The sequence below is a fragment of the Podarcis cretensis genome (assembly GCF_951804945.1).
Source record: "Podarcis cretensis genome assembly, chromosome: 5".
NCBI lineage: Eukaryota > Metazoa > Chordata > Lepidosauria > Squamata > Lacertidae > Podarcis > Podarcis cretensis.
The window spans coordinates 69,758,304-69,772,860 of NC_137174.1; positions in this window are offsets into that span (position 1 = coordinate 69,758,304).

Consider the following 14,557-nt stretch of genomic DNA (forward strand, 5'->3'; position numbering starts at 1 on the left):
AAAGATGGATAAATTTGCTTCCATTTGCATTTTAATGTAAAGCTACCTAATTTGCATTTGCAGGGCTGAATGACAAGGGATTTGCCTTTTAGCCACCCCAAATCATTGCCACCCAAATGGTAAAAGGTGAAGGTAAAGGACCCTTGGGCAGTTAAGTCCAGTCAAAGGCGACTATGGGGTTGTGGCACTCATCTCACTTTCAGGCCAAGGGAGCTGGTGTTTGTCCACAGACAGCTGTCCGGGTCATGTGGCCAGCATGACCAAGCCACTTCTGGCGCAACAGAACACCATGACGGAAACCAGAGCGCACGGAAATGCCATTTACCTTCCTGCCACAGCGGTACCTATTTATCTACTTGCACTGGTGTGCTTTTGAACTGCTAGGTTGGCAGAAGCTGGGACAGAGCAACGGGAGCTCACCCTGTCATGGGGAGTCAAACCACCAACCTTCTGGTCAGCAAGCCCAAGAGGCTCAGTGGTTTAGACCACAGTGCCACCCATGTCCCTGCCATGTCCCTGATGTGAGAAGGTGCACCTGGTCAAACAAGGTTAGCAAGAGGCATCCCCACTGCATACCATGGCTACCCAGCTCTGAACCAATATGCAGCAACTGAGCCCCAGTTGGGATATGTAAGCAGTAAGAAATGGCAAAAAATATCCACCTGAGCCTCTCAGCCGATCTAATGTATAAACCCCACGTACATCATGTTTCTTCCATGAATAAAGCTGTCTTGCTTATCTTCAAATCTGGATTACCCCATAAAGCTAATTCAGCATGAGCATATGGATCAAATTGTAACTGAAGAACCAATATACAGCATTTCTGTCTAGTTGCTAAAACTGAAGGTGGCATCAGAACCATAGGAGCCATCTATGTAGGGCAGTGGGGAGACACTGCCACCCCCAGTGTTCTATGTTTCCCATTGAAAGTATGGCTGCAAATTTTCCCTGATTTTATTGTTTTATCTTTCTGCAAGCCACTTTGAGGGTTGTTGTTTTTTTTTTTTTTACAGTCAAGCGATATATAAATTTTATGAAATAAATAAAATAGAAGTATTTCCTGAACTTTCTTGCCAATCTGTTTCATTAAAAAAAAACACCTAAGAGACACATAATAATCTAAATACATTGTTATGCTTCCTCCCACATCCCTGAGTAGTAAGAAGTTTCTTTAAAAGAACCCCCCACACACACACTTTTAAGAGATGCTATTGCAATTTTCAGAAACACAGATAGCATTAGAAGTATTTAAATGCTCTGCTCTGCTCAGGAAGCCTTGTAAAACAAATATTCTCTTCCAGGAAACTATAAAAAGGATAAATCGGCCAGCTGCAGACCATTTAGTATACTAACAGCTATCTTCAGATGGAAATCACAGTTTATCAACAACATGGATGCTCATTACATTTTAGAATATCCAGATTTTTTTCTAGTAGTTCTCCTGTGCCTTTTAACAGCTGCATGAGAAGGAACAAATAATCAGGTAAAGTTGATGGAATAAGTAGGAAAGTATTATCACTGGGTGAATTTTATTCAGCTCTGCAGATGTTAAAAGCATAGGAGTGTTGCCAGGGAAAGTAGTCTCATATTTTAATATGGCATAATAACATGTTCTATCTATGCTACATCCACAGGGCTGCAGAAATCTTAAGACATGCTAAACTAAGGTTGCCATGCTGGAACAGGCCCACAGGCAAGAATCAAGGCTGAGATAGCTACAAACAGCAAACCTAGGTGAATAACAGCAGCAACTAAAAATTAGTTAGCTGGTCATAGGCAGGTGGGATTCAGAATGCTGACAGCCTAGGTCTAATTCAGATGTCCACAATGGTGTGGGAACTGCTGCAACAATGTGACTCCTACATCACTCCACAATGCAGGACACTCTTAGCAGACTCTGTAAGGCTGGAGGAGCCAGGGCAAGAACGCTTATGGTGTTATGGGAGGGTAAAGCAACTAGACAGGATCCAAAAAGTAAGTTTCCTCAGAATTATTGACTTGTCAGTGCACCTAGGTAGCCCTCAGCTGGTTCTGACCCAGCCTGCTCAGGTGTCAAAGATACCTGTCTAACATTTAGCAGTTCCTGTCTCCATCTGAGGGACGCAAGTGGCGCTGTGTGTTAAACCACAGAGCCTAGGAATCCCTGCAACGGGGTGAGCTCCCGTTGCTCGATCCCAGCTCCTGCCAACCTAGCAGTTTGAAAGCATGTCAAAGTGCAAGTAGATAAATAGGTATCACTCCGGCGGGAAGGTAAACAGCGTTTCTGTGCGCTGCTCTGGTTTACCAGAAGTGGCTTAGTCATGCTGGCCACATGACCCGGAAGCTGTACTCTGGCTCCCTCAGCCAATAAAGCGAGATGAGCGCCGCAACCCCAGAGTCGGCCACAAATGGACCTAATGGTCAGGGATCCTTTTACCTTTACCTATCTCCATCTGAAGACACCACATTCACACACAAACAAAAGGTATATGTGACAAAATACTTATTATTATTATTATTAAATGTAAATAAAGAAGGTCTTAGGATGTGCTACACTAAGGACCATATTCAAGAACCTAAAGTGAGCTCAGGATGGAAAGATGTTTGACCTCTGAGTGCACTGATTCAGCACATCCAGCCCGAAGGTGAACACTGGGCTGATCACCACCAATCTTCCTAGCAGAGTGGAGGATAGTCAAGATCTGCATAGGTGGCAAGTTCAAAAACAAGGGACTGCTTACTGCTGGCAAAGCTCTTGCAACTTTGTATTGTTTAGTTCCTCCCTTGAGTAAATAGGCTATTCCTGCTCATTTTCTGCTTTCAATGATCAATATTTTTTTTAGCTCAGTAGATGCACTGAAAGTGCTTATCACATCAGACTTTGAACCTAGATTGTCCATCCCTGGACATTTGGAATGTTGATCATCAGGTCACTGTGGTTCTTTATACACAGTGGCAGGAATGTGAGGTTAACTTACACTAAATCAGACCGCTGTGACATCTAGCTTAGTATTATGTAGTACAGTGGTACCTCAAGTTAAGAACTTAATTCGTTCTGGAGGTCCGTTCTTAACCTGAAACTGTTCTTCACCTGAGGTACCACTTAGCTAATGGGGCTTCCCGCTGCCACCGCACAATTTCTGTTCTCATCCTGAAGCAAAGTTCTTAACCCGAGGTACTATTTCTGGGTTAGCAGAGTCTGTAACCTGAGGTACCACTGTATACAGTTAATAGAATGGCAGTGGCTCTATAGAATCTCAGGCAGGTTCCCCCCCCCCCAATCATGCACTCTGAGATCCTTTAACTAGAATGCCAGACACTGAACTAGCGGCTTTCTGCATGTACTGAGCTATGACTGTTCTCTGAATTACCGTACCTTCTTTGACTAATATCTGGCTAGCAGATTTGATCTGATACTACTGTAGCAGAAGCACCACAACCTTTCTGGATCCCTTGAATACTGCAATCTTATGTACACTTGTTTGGGAATAAGTTCCTTTGGGGTTTACTTTGGAGTAAAGCTGCATAGGATCAAGCAGTGCATCTTAGCAAATGGGTGACAGTGAAGAGACTAGGTGGATCTTTGATTACTTTCAGAAACAATTAGCATCAGATGTCTCCAGTTCTACTCTGATCCTTTGAATGTAAGCATGAGCAAGATCAATCAGTGTAATGAGCACAGTGGAACAGAACATGTTTTGCAACTGTTTGTCAGACGAGGATAACCTTGTTTTCTGATCTCTGCAGAAGATGCAATAGAACTTGCTTCATCCTGCTACTGGTTGCCAGATGGCAATTCTCCCTAAAGGAACAGGCTATGCAAATCATAGGTTTCTGCATATTTTCTCTGATATATACAGTATAAGAAGAATGTTTCTCACAGGCAGGCATGAATGTTGGAGCCAAGAATTTCCTGTAACAGTTTCCTCTTCAGAAATTGATTTCTTTCTCCAGTTGAATGAAATCTGGAACTTGTTTAAATCCCTTTCTTTTAGATCTCATTCAGGTAAAAATGGTGAGGTGTGAGCTATTTAGTGACTTTTCTTTTCACTGTTCCTCCTTGCTCACCCCCACCCCTACCCAAACCTACAAAAGGGATTATAGGGGTGCACATACATTTTACACTAGAAGGGGAAGAAGGTAGGTGCTGAATAAATTTGTGCCATTCCCTTGTCGTTCTTTGAGCTGCTGGCGGGGCAAGGCGAATGAGGCTGGGAGCCAAGCAGAGAATAGAATTTCAGCAATGGATGCTGTTTCACCAGTAGAGAATGCCAGTTAGCCAACTTCAAGTTTTTACTCTTTGTACATAAATAAAGCATTTTAACAGTTTGGGACCAATTTACTTAAGGATCACCTTGCCTCAAATAGGCCTATTCAACCACTTTGATCTGTGGAACTTGAAGTTTTATATCATGCTTGTTCTGCACCTGCGAGGAGCTGATCTTTTAGTGTGACAGCAACTTTGTTTGGGAACTCCTATCCTATTCACATCAGGCAGGTGTTTGCATTGTTTTAGATGCCTGCCGAATTTATTTTGCTTAATCTCACCAAGCCTATCCAGATACAGAATTTCATCAGCTGTATTTGCTTGAAATGTTTTGCTGATTTTATTTGCATTTTAATGATAATTGTTTCATGTTTTTGATTTGTTTGTGGATTTTATTTGTGCTGTTGTTTATTTACTACTTGGAGAGCTCAGTGATTAAGTGATATATATTTTTTTCTTCTTTAAAAAATTGAAACAAATTGTTAAGGGGTCACTGTCATTGAGGCTGAAGTGTGTGGTAGGGGTGCCATTTTTCTACTCTGAGGATCCCCACTGGAGATTAAGCTTTCCATAGGATTCCTCTTAGAGGGACTGTGACACACAATATTATGAGTAGGTTCTGTTGCCGATCAGAAGGTCGGTGGTTCGAATCCCCATGACGGGGTGAACTCCCGTTGCTCGGTCCCTGCTCCTGCCAACCTAGCAGTTTGAAAGCACGTCAAAGTGAAAGTAGATCAATAGGTACTGCTCTGGCAGGAAGGTAAATGGCATTTCCGTGCACTGCTCTGGTTCACCAGAAGCGGGTTAGTCATGCTGGGCACATGACCTGGAAGCTGTACGCCGGCTCCCTTGGCCAATAAAGCGAGATGAGCGCTGCAACCCCAGAGTTGGTCACGACTGGACCTAATGGTCAGGGGTCCCTTTACCTTTACCTCTGCCCTTACAGCTGCCAAGAGTGTTCCTAAATGCACTCGTTTATTTTGCCTCTTTAGGAGTCAATAGCGGCTATGCACTAGCATGGGAGAAAGTAAAGTGAAGTCCTCAGGAACAAAAAGCTGCTGAGAAATTTGGGGGAGAAACTTGATTTCATTGCATTTTAATGAGGAACTACCTACTTCACACATTCCAAGCCAATATGTGAACTGAAACACAGCTATTCTTTGAAATCCATGTATCTCCAGATTTCACAGTGCCCTTCTTCAACCAACTAGTGTACTGCATATTCAAATGTTTTCTTCTTCTTCTTTGGCAATCACTCGTAGCCAAGTAAGATTGTCTTCCATAAACATGGTTTTAACAATGAGTCCGTAAGTCTGTGGAGGCCAATTCTGGATCCATATGTCCTTCCACAGTGGGGACATTGGTTTCCGGGCAGGGGTTGATCACGGTGTGGATTTGCCAAGCGTGCCTTCCTCTTAGCACGTTTCTTCCTTTTGTCCTGAGTTTGAGTGTCTTCAAAGCCCATGACACCTTTGGTAAAGGCTGTTCTCCAATTGGAGCGCTCGCAGGCAAGTGTTTCCCAGTCGTTGGTGTTTATATTATATTTTTAAAAAATTGCCTTGAGACAATCTTTAAACCTCTTTTGTTGACCACCAGCATTATGCTTTCCATTTTTAAGTTCGGAAAAGGGTAGTTGCTTTGGAAGATGATAATCAGGCATCCACACAACATGACCAGTTCAACGAAGTTGAAGTTGAAGAATTATGGCTAGTGATCTTTGCTTCTTCCAGTCCACTGGTATTAGTTCGCCTGTCTTCCCAAGTGATGTGTAAAATTTTTCCAAGACATAGTTGATGGAATCTTTCGAGGAGTTGGAGTTGGTGTTTATAAGCGGTCCATGTTTCACAAGCATATAGTAGGGGAAAGGATACATAAAAATGCATGCTCTCATGAAAATAGCACATACTGTTTTAGGGGGAAATGCTTGCAAAAATGTGAAAGGTAGTCAAAACCTGTGCATTAATATGTGTACCTTAGGAGAAATTTGCCTAATAATTCTGATGAATTTTCATGAGGTCCCCCCCCCCTTTAATTGCAAATTGCTGCTTCTATTATGATTGGAGAAAATGAGAAATGGAGAGAAACCCAGATTCATCCATCCTTTACTATAAGGTAAAGGTAAAGGTAAAGGTACCCCTGCCCGTACGGGCCAGTCGTGACCGACTCTGGGGTTGTGCGCCCATCTCACTTAAGAGGCCGGGGGCCAGCGCTGTCCGAAGACACTTCCGGGTCACGTGGTCCTTTACTATACCTCTCAGCTTTTATCTGCACCTCTTTTCTGCAAGGCTGTACTTTTAATTGTTCCCACAGTGCTTGGAACTGGCCATATGCAAGCAGAGGCTGCTATCTCTGGATCCTTCCTGCCTATTTGGTTTTACTTAACACCCTTCAAGGCAGCTGTGTAGCCTAGCTGTTCCACCAACCAGCTTCTCTACATCATCCAGTCTGATTTCTCACTGCCTTTTTCTTGCAAGACCTGTTGGCCAAGAAAACCGTCAGCTCTTCCTTGTAATTGCTGCTTATGTTTCACATTTTCCCAAGTGTATCTTGACCTGCTAGCCTGAAGGGATCATTAAACTTTGCCCAGAACTCTTACTGTAAAACTGTTGAATAATGCTCTTGGAAAATGAGCATGGTTTTGCATTGTTTTGCTTGTGAAATGAATTCCAGTTAGCAGAGAGTCTCTCCTACCACATTCTTCATTGATCTACTCCCTGCACCCTACATTTGCCTCTCAAGCAGATCTTTTTCTTCTTCCTTTTAGTAAATCTCACTTACTGTGCCCATGACATACAGTAAACAGGGCAGTATTCCAGTGAAGTATTGTATTGTGTTTTGAGAAATATGCTTTTTTAAAAACGGCCTTGCTCTTGTATTCCCCTTGAAGACTTGGAGACCATTTAGGTTTCAATGCACGTCCATTAACTGGCAAAATGTGGGAGCAAATTAGGAGCCATTTTCTGGTGTGGATTCTGTGAGAAGTAGCTAGCCATCCTCAAGAAATATTTGCACTGAAGCAGGTTAGCAATTTTTCTGAAAGAATTAATCAGAACACCTATGAAAAACCCTTTGAAGGAGAGGGTTTGCAGATTGCAGCATTAGGCCCCATCTATAGACTCAGGCTTAGGAGAATTTGCTCTCATGATGTCCTAGTTAAATACATTGCAATTGTTTCGAGTTTTGCCATTTGCTGCAAGCATGGGAATCTGCAGTGCACTTCCCAGCCACCATTGGCAAGTGATGGTAGTGATGGAGAGAAAGTTGCTTCTCAGTCACCACACACTGGGCAATGGTGGGGACCAGGATTCAGGCCAAAGGTACTGTGCCTGTACAAAGAAGCCTATAGCAATGTTGGGTGAGACATGCTGATTGGGTGTGCTTGGCCCAATATACCTGAAGGAGCATCTCCACCCCCATCGTTCAGCCCGGACACTGCGGTCCAGCTCCAAGGGCCTTCTGGTGGTTCCCTCCCTGTGAGAAATGAAGCTACAGGGAACCAGGCAGAGGCCTTCTCAGTAGTGGCGTCCGCCCTGTGGAATGCCCTTCCATCAGATGTCAAAGAAATAAACAACTATCTGACTTTTAGAAGACATCTGAAGGCAGCCCTGTTTAGGGAAGTTTTTAATGTTTGATGTGTTATCATTTTATCATCATTATTATTAATATTATGTTGGGAGCCTAATAATAATAATAATAATAATAATAATAATAATAATAATAGACCTTTGCAGAGGCATAGCTTTGGAACAAATGGAGCCACCGTTTGTCAGTAGTCACTTAGCAGCCTCTGTTCTTATTAGATGACTAATTTCTTCCAGAATGCTGGAAAACTATACATATGGAACCAGGAGGTTCAAGGTGCCCCTTCATAATAATAAATGAAGATCTGCTCACTTCTTGTGAACAATGCCCCATCTTTCTTTCCTAAATGCTTGAAGATAGCCAACATACTCTCAAACTTCACACTGGCCTAACTCCATAAGCAAGCTAAGTGGCTGGCAATTCCGAGTGGCTGGCCATATTTTTAGGGCCATGAATGTACAATCCAAAAAATGTTCTGTAAGATCCCTTGCAATATTGCCCCTCTGTTAGTAATGTTTGTATTGAGTTATCACACAGCAGGTGTTCATAGCATTGTGGTCAGTTGCTCAGGAAGGACAAAAGAAAATACTCTTTTGCTTTACTGTAAAACCCTATTCTGTAATGTGCCTTGCCACAAAATAAAGGAGAAACAGTAAAGTACCAATAAACAGTTGCTTGTGTAAGTCATGGTATGGATGTTCACCAAACGTACTTCCTAATAAGGATAGCCCAACTACATCAGACCAACTAGATGTCTCTAGGAAGCCACAGTACGTGTGACAATCACTGTATCTGGATTATTATGAGCTGAAATACATTGCTGCTGCTGTGAACATGTCCCTTTGACCTTTAGATTTCTTCTCCCCTAAAGGATTTCTCCCATTAAAAATCATTATTGTGCCTAGAATATATTCAGATTGTATGCATTATAGTGGATAAGAAGTGAAGAACAGAGCAAAAGGAAGAAGAAAAGAAACCAGAGACTGACTATTATTCCGTAGCCATTCTGCTATATTGCTGTACAGAGTCCTTCAGAATTGTAAGTGTATAATTTTTCAGAATTGTGCACGTCCATGAATAAGGTATTTTCCCTTAAGACCTATATTTGTTCTTGTGCCATTACAGTATAAAGCTTAGTAGACAGGTGATTTTCTGCATTGGAATGTCCTTGAATAATCCTCTCCTATATACTTTAGAAGCTCTCCTTTCCTACAAGAGAGTTCCTTGATTATACATTACCCAGACTTTGCTTGCCTGCTGCCATTGAACTATATTACTGAATAGCAGTTCCTTTTGAATTAGACTCTTCTCCTGTACTTTTCTGACCCCCTTAGAGAAAACTGTGCTGGGCTGTGAATGGCTAGCATGAGTTATCTTTTATTCATTAGGATGCTAAATGTTATTGAAATATATGCTTAATTATTCCCTGCTGAAAACAGTGGTGTTCATGAACAAGTGTTTTGCATTTCACTATGTCCTGCTGCTAGCATAGTTAATAATGCATGTAATAAAAATCAGAAACTATTATTGCAGAAATAATAGAACTTATTAACATGATTCAATTTAGGAAATTGTTACTTCTGTCTTTCAGGAGCCATGAGCAGCCGTCTCTGAATAATTCAGGTGGCTAATCGTTATATGGAACTTTAGAGCTGAAATGCCAACATTTCCTGTTTGTTTAGAAAGAAAATCACTGCACACTGTGCTGCGAGTGCCTTCATCTTGGCATAGTAGTTCAAGAATTCCAGTGCCACCCCAATGATTCTATCCTGGGGAAAAAGCTTGCCACTTCCCCACCCCCCTTATGGGCAGAAATTTAATGGGCAAAGCTTTCCTCACTACTGCATTTCCATGCTGGCAAGAGTTGAATTTTTGCCTATCATTCAAGTTGTTGAATGCACAAAGCCTTTGCAGCTGAAGGGATATGAGATATAGCTGGGGTATTTGTTGGTTTTCCCCCCAATCTCATGGGGAACACATGCAAAAGTGAGCAGCAGAGCAGTGGATGAGCTAGTAGCCACTCACACACAAGTCAAAGGTATCCATAGTACACACAGCCCTCTGTCTGCATCCAAGCAAGCCAGAGACACCATCAAAGGATGCATTCCAGATGAGCAAAAGCCTTTGAGGAAGTTGTAGACCAGGGGCACTGAGGAGCCAGTGTGGTGTAGTGGTTAAGAGTGGTAGACTCGTAATCTGGGGAACTGGGTTCGCGTCTCCTCTCCTCCACATGCAGCTGCTGGGTGACCTTGGGCTAGTCACATTTCTTTGAAGTCTCTCAGCCCCACTCACCTCACAGAGTGTTTGTTGTGGGGGAGGAAGGGAATGGAGAATGTTAGCCGCTTTGAGACTCCTTCGGGTAGTGATAAAGCAGGATATCAAATCCAAACTCTTCAGTAAGGCCTGTGAATCAGATGGGGAGGACTGTGGGTCATAGGCAGCTTTGAGGTTCATCTGAGGCTTGTGTAAACCTCATAATTGTTTATGGGTCTTGGTCATACAAAATACCTTATGCTACAGACATAGGGAACTTGCGGTCTTCAAGATGCTGTTGAATTCTAGCTCCAAACATCACTGACCACCAGATCATGCTGAGTTTGAAGCTGCGGTCCAGCCTCAACCCCCTTGTGCTGGGCTGTGAGGGGTTTGGACTAAGCAGGGGAATCCTTTTGCTCACTTCTCCTGGCTGCTGAACATGCAGGTAGGTGGAATGTCTGCTAGCAGCAAGCTCCCAAATGGGGTATTCCAAGAGTGGGATGGGGTGGGGATGAGCTAGCCCAGATCTGCTGGATTCTGAGCCATTCTCACTGCCAGTACTGGCTGGTGTCTGGCTCGAGCTGATTTAAATTGCTGCCTACCCAAATCAACCTACCCTGTTAAACAGAATGAATGAAGCAAGCAGGAACTTTTCACTATGATAGAATAGAGCAGGAACATTCCTCAAGCAACCAAAATTTGTTTCCAATAACTAAGATTAAACATAAACCTGCACATTATATGCTTTTTCACAAATGTGCCTAGATATGCTATTGCAATAATTCTCCATTTTTCTCCAGAAGCTGATTATCACCTGCCTGGCTTTGTACCTCCATAGCCCTCCTTCCAACAATTTTCAATCACCAGTACTTGCTAGGCTCCCACTGAGACCTTTCACAATATATAGTTAATTTCTTCTTTCAGAGTCGTCTGTTGCAGTCTGGTCCAATAAGTTCCCCATCATTCAAACACACATCCATGGTTGTCCCTGACAACCAGTAGAGCCCAGGACCTGAGTTCCTACCTAGATCCTGCTGTATTTTAAATACCTGGAGGCCAGGAAACCAATAACCATCTAGTGATTTCACAGCTACATCCAAAATGGTGAAGAGAATCTTTAAGGAATGTAAAGGAACAGCAATTGGCCGGGAGCCACACACAGATTACGTCTTTTGCCTCCTCCAATTGCAAAGCCTTTAGGGCAGTGAGGGCGAGCCTGTGGCCTTCCAGATGTTGTGGACCATCAGGTCTTACCAGCCCCTGTCAGCATAGCCAATGGTCAGGGATGACAGGAGTTGTAGTCCAACTACACCTGGAAGCCCAAATTTCCCTAATCCTGCTTTAGAGCTGTGATTGGGTGACTGGTGGATTTCGAACTGCTAAATTGGTAGATCTGAGATGCTGTTTCTCCCAAATTAAGTCTGGCAGCACAGAAGCTTAGTCCCACAAAATAAGGCTTAAAGGCTCACAGTCTAGCATCCTGTTCTAATAGTGACCAATGAGTTGCCTATGGGAAGCCTGTAAGCCACAGGTTTACTCCTAATTGAAGTGCAGAGTGTTTGAGTACTGGGACGTTCACAGGGAAACCAAAATACTTGTTTACAAAGCTATTGTACTACCAACCTTACTTTATGCTTGTGAAACATGGATCACTTATAAACACCATCTCCAACTCCTCGAAAGATTCCATCAACGGTGTCTCTGACAATTTGTATACATCACTTGGGAAGACAGGCAAGCTAATGCCAGTGTACTGGAAGAAGCAAAAATCACCAGTGTCAAAGGAATGATTCTTCAACATCAACTTTGTTGGACTGGTCATGTTATTCAAATGCCTGATTATCGTCTTCCAAAGCACTCTATTCTATTCTGAAATTAAAAATGGAAAGCATAATGCTAGTGGTCAAGAAAAGAGGTTTCAAGACTCAAGGCAAATCTAAAAAACTGTAGCATAAACACCGACAACTGGGAAACACAGGCTTGTGAATGCTCCAATTGGAGAACAGCCTTTACCAAAGGTGTCATGGGATTGAAGACACTCGAACTCAGGACAAAAGGAAGAAACGTGCTAAGAGGAAGGAACGTTTGGCAAACCCTCACCACCCGGAAACCTATGTCCCCACTGTGGAAGGATGTGTGGATCCAGAATTGGCTTCCACAGTCACTTACAGACTCACTGTTAAGACTGTGTTCATGGAAGACAATCTTACTTGGCTACGAGTGATCTCCAAAGAAGAAGAACCCATGATTTTGTCTAATCTCCCTTTAAAATCACTTAGGTTGGTGGACATCACTACATCCTGAGGTAGCAAATTCCATTGTTTAACAGCAAAGAAGTGCTTCCTTTTGTCTGTCTTGCATCTTCCAATAGTCAACTACATTGGATGGCCATACGTTCCACATTTACTTATGTGTACCACATCCATCCAAGGAGGCCAATGTTCTCTTCCTCCCTGTTTTATCCTCACAACAGATCTTTATTTATCACTGAGAGAGACAGTGACTGGCCCAAGGCCATCCAGGGATCTTCATGACTAAGTGGGGATTTGAACCCTGGTCTTGCAGGACCAAGTCTGTCACTCTACCCACTACACCATCCTGGTAGAGGATGCATCGTTTTAATGCATCTCTCTTGTATACACCTCTTCTTTTTTCTAAACTAAAAAAGGCCCATACACTGTGACCATTCTTCTCCCAAAGCAGCTCACAATCAGAAGGTTATAAACAAAAGTTACAGTAACACAACATTATCAAAAGCCGATTACTTATGGTAGCTGCTCGTTTAAGCATTTTACAGAGCGTTTTGCCTCCATTTGTTGGCCATATGTTACATATATGATAGGACAATCACAGGGATGGCAAATCCTGATGAAATATGACTTTATTTGGTATGCATAACATTTGTTTTGTAGTCTTTCTGTATTATGTCAATTTTAGTTGCACATCTGATTTAATGTCTCTTCTTTTTCTTTTTCAATTCCTTACTGGGTTGTAATTTTAACTTCCTAACAAAGACTTGGATTATTATTATTTAAGCTGATAACTAAAAATCACACGTTATCTAGAAAGTTGGAAAATGCTAAATTCTTAAAAATCTAAACATCTTAAAGTAAAAACAGAGTAGCATCAAAACACTGCATAAAAAATGGTAAGAGGCAGCCAGTTTGCTGGAGTGTCAGATACTACAAGAACATAGGAACCGGGGGAGGAAGAGGAAACACTAGCTTTTATTGAAAGTTGTGAAAGCCTCTGTAGACTTCAGAAATGTAGCCTTATGGAAAAAACAAGATAACAGAAAAATCATTATGCAAAAACATCGCCTTAGAGAGATTTATGCCCCCAAGGAAGAGCTTTTGACAGCATCTAAATATTTACTTTTTACCAGAGTTTGGGGACTTCATGAGTACAATAGTCTTAATCTACAAAAGGTTTTTTATTGTGCCAATTTTTAAAAAATGAAGGATGATTTTAGGGGCCTGCAGCAAAAAGGAAGCATTTAAGACCCAGTTATTTTACATAGCATCATTAAAGAGCTCGTTATTTTGAAAGGAAGACAAAAGACATTGAACGTGTCCCTTTGATTCCCCCTTTGAAGTATCAAGAGGGATTTTGAGATTCACTTAGCATATTTGAAGCTTCTTTGTGTTTATTTTTTCTTCTTTTTGCAACCAAACCTGAAATTAAAAAACATCTCCCTGATATCCCCATCCTTCATCTACTTGTAAATATCCTACCTCAAGAAGTCCGAAAGAAACAATTGTTCCAAGGTTCTGCAGACACAAAAATATTATTTTTAGACAAACTGTAAAGTATAATTACTTAATCGACACTGAAATGGGGAATGCCTGAATGTGTACTACTGAAGGCTTTAACATGGGGGATTTTCACTGGAGTATACTAAGTGGTCTCTGAGCTCCAAGATGGATTGATAATTAAGTATTGTTGTTTTCTGCTAGCTAACATGTGAGTGTTTAACCTTAGATCAGGTGACAAAGGCATTTGGTTGCAAATTCTCTATCTTGGAAGGGTGGTGGCTGAGTCTTTGTTCCCAGGCCCTGTGGGAGTAAAGTGTCTTTCCAGGAGCTGAACAACCATAGGGGCTAGAATGCAAACAAATGGATCCTGAGGGAGAGAGAGCTATGTTGGTTAGCTCTGATTATAATTTTTTTTTATTTTTAAGAAGATGAACCTGTGCTGGACTTGTACAATATATTCTATGGAATTATTTGGATGTATCTTTGACATTTTTGTCCTGCTTTAAAGAAAATTATGCAAGTAAAGTTTTGAATAATATCTAATTGGTCTGGACAATGCCTCATTCCAAAAGAAGTCGGTTTTTGTGCATCCAGTCACTTCAAGCTGCAGAATATCAATATCTGCAATATAAACACTGATTGATGCAAAATTATTTTTTTTAAAAAAAAAAGAGGTGATGAAAAATATCAAGGAAAAGGAGACTTTGAGGGTAGGTAG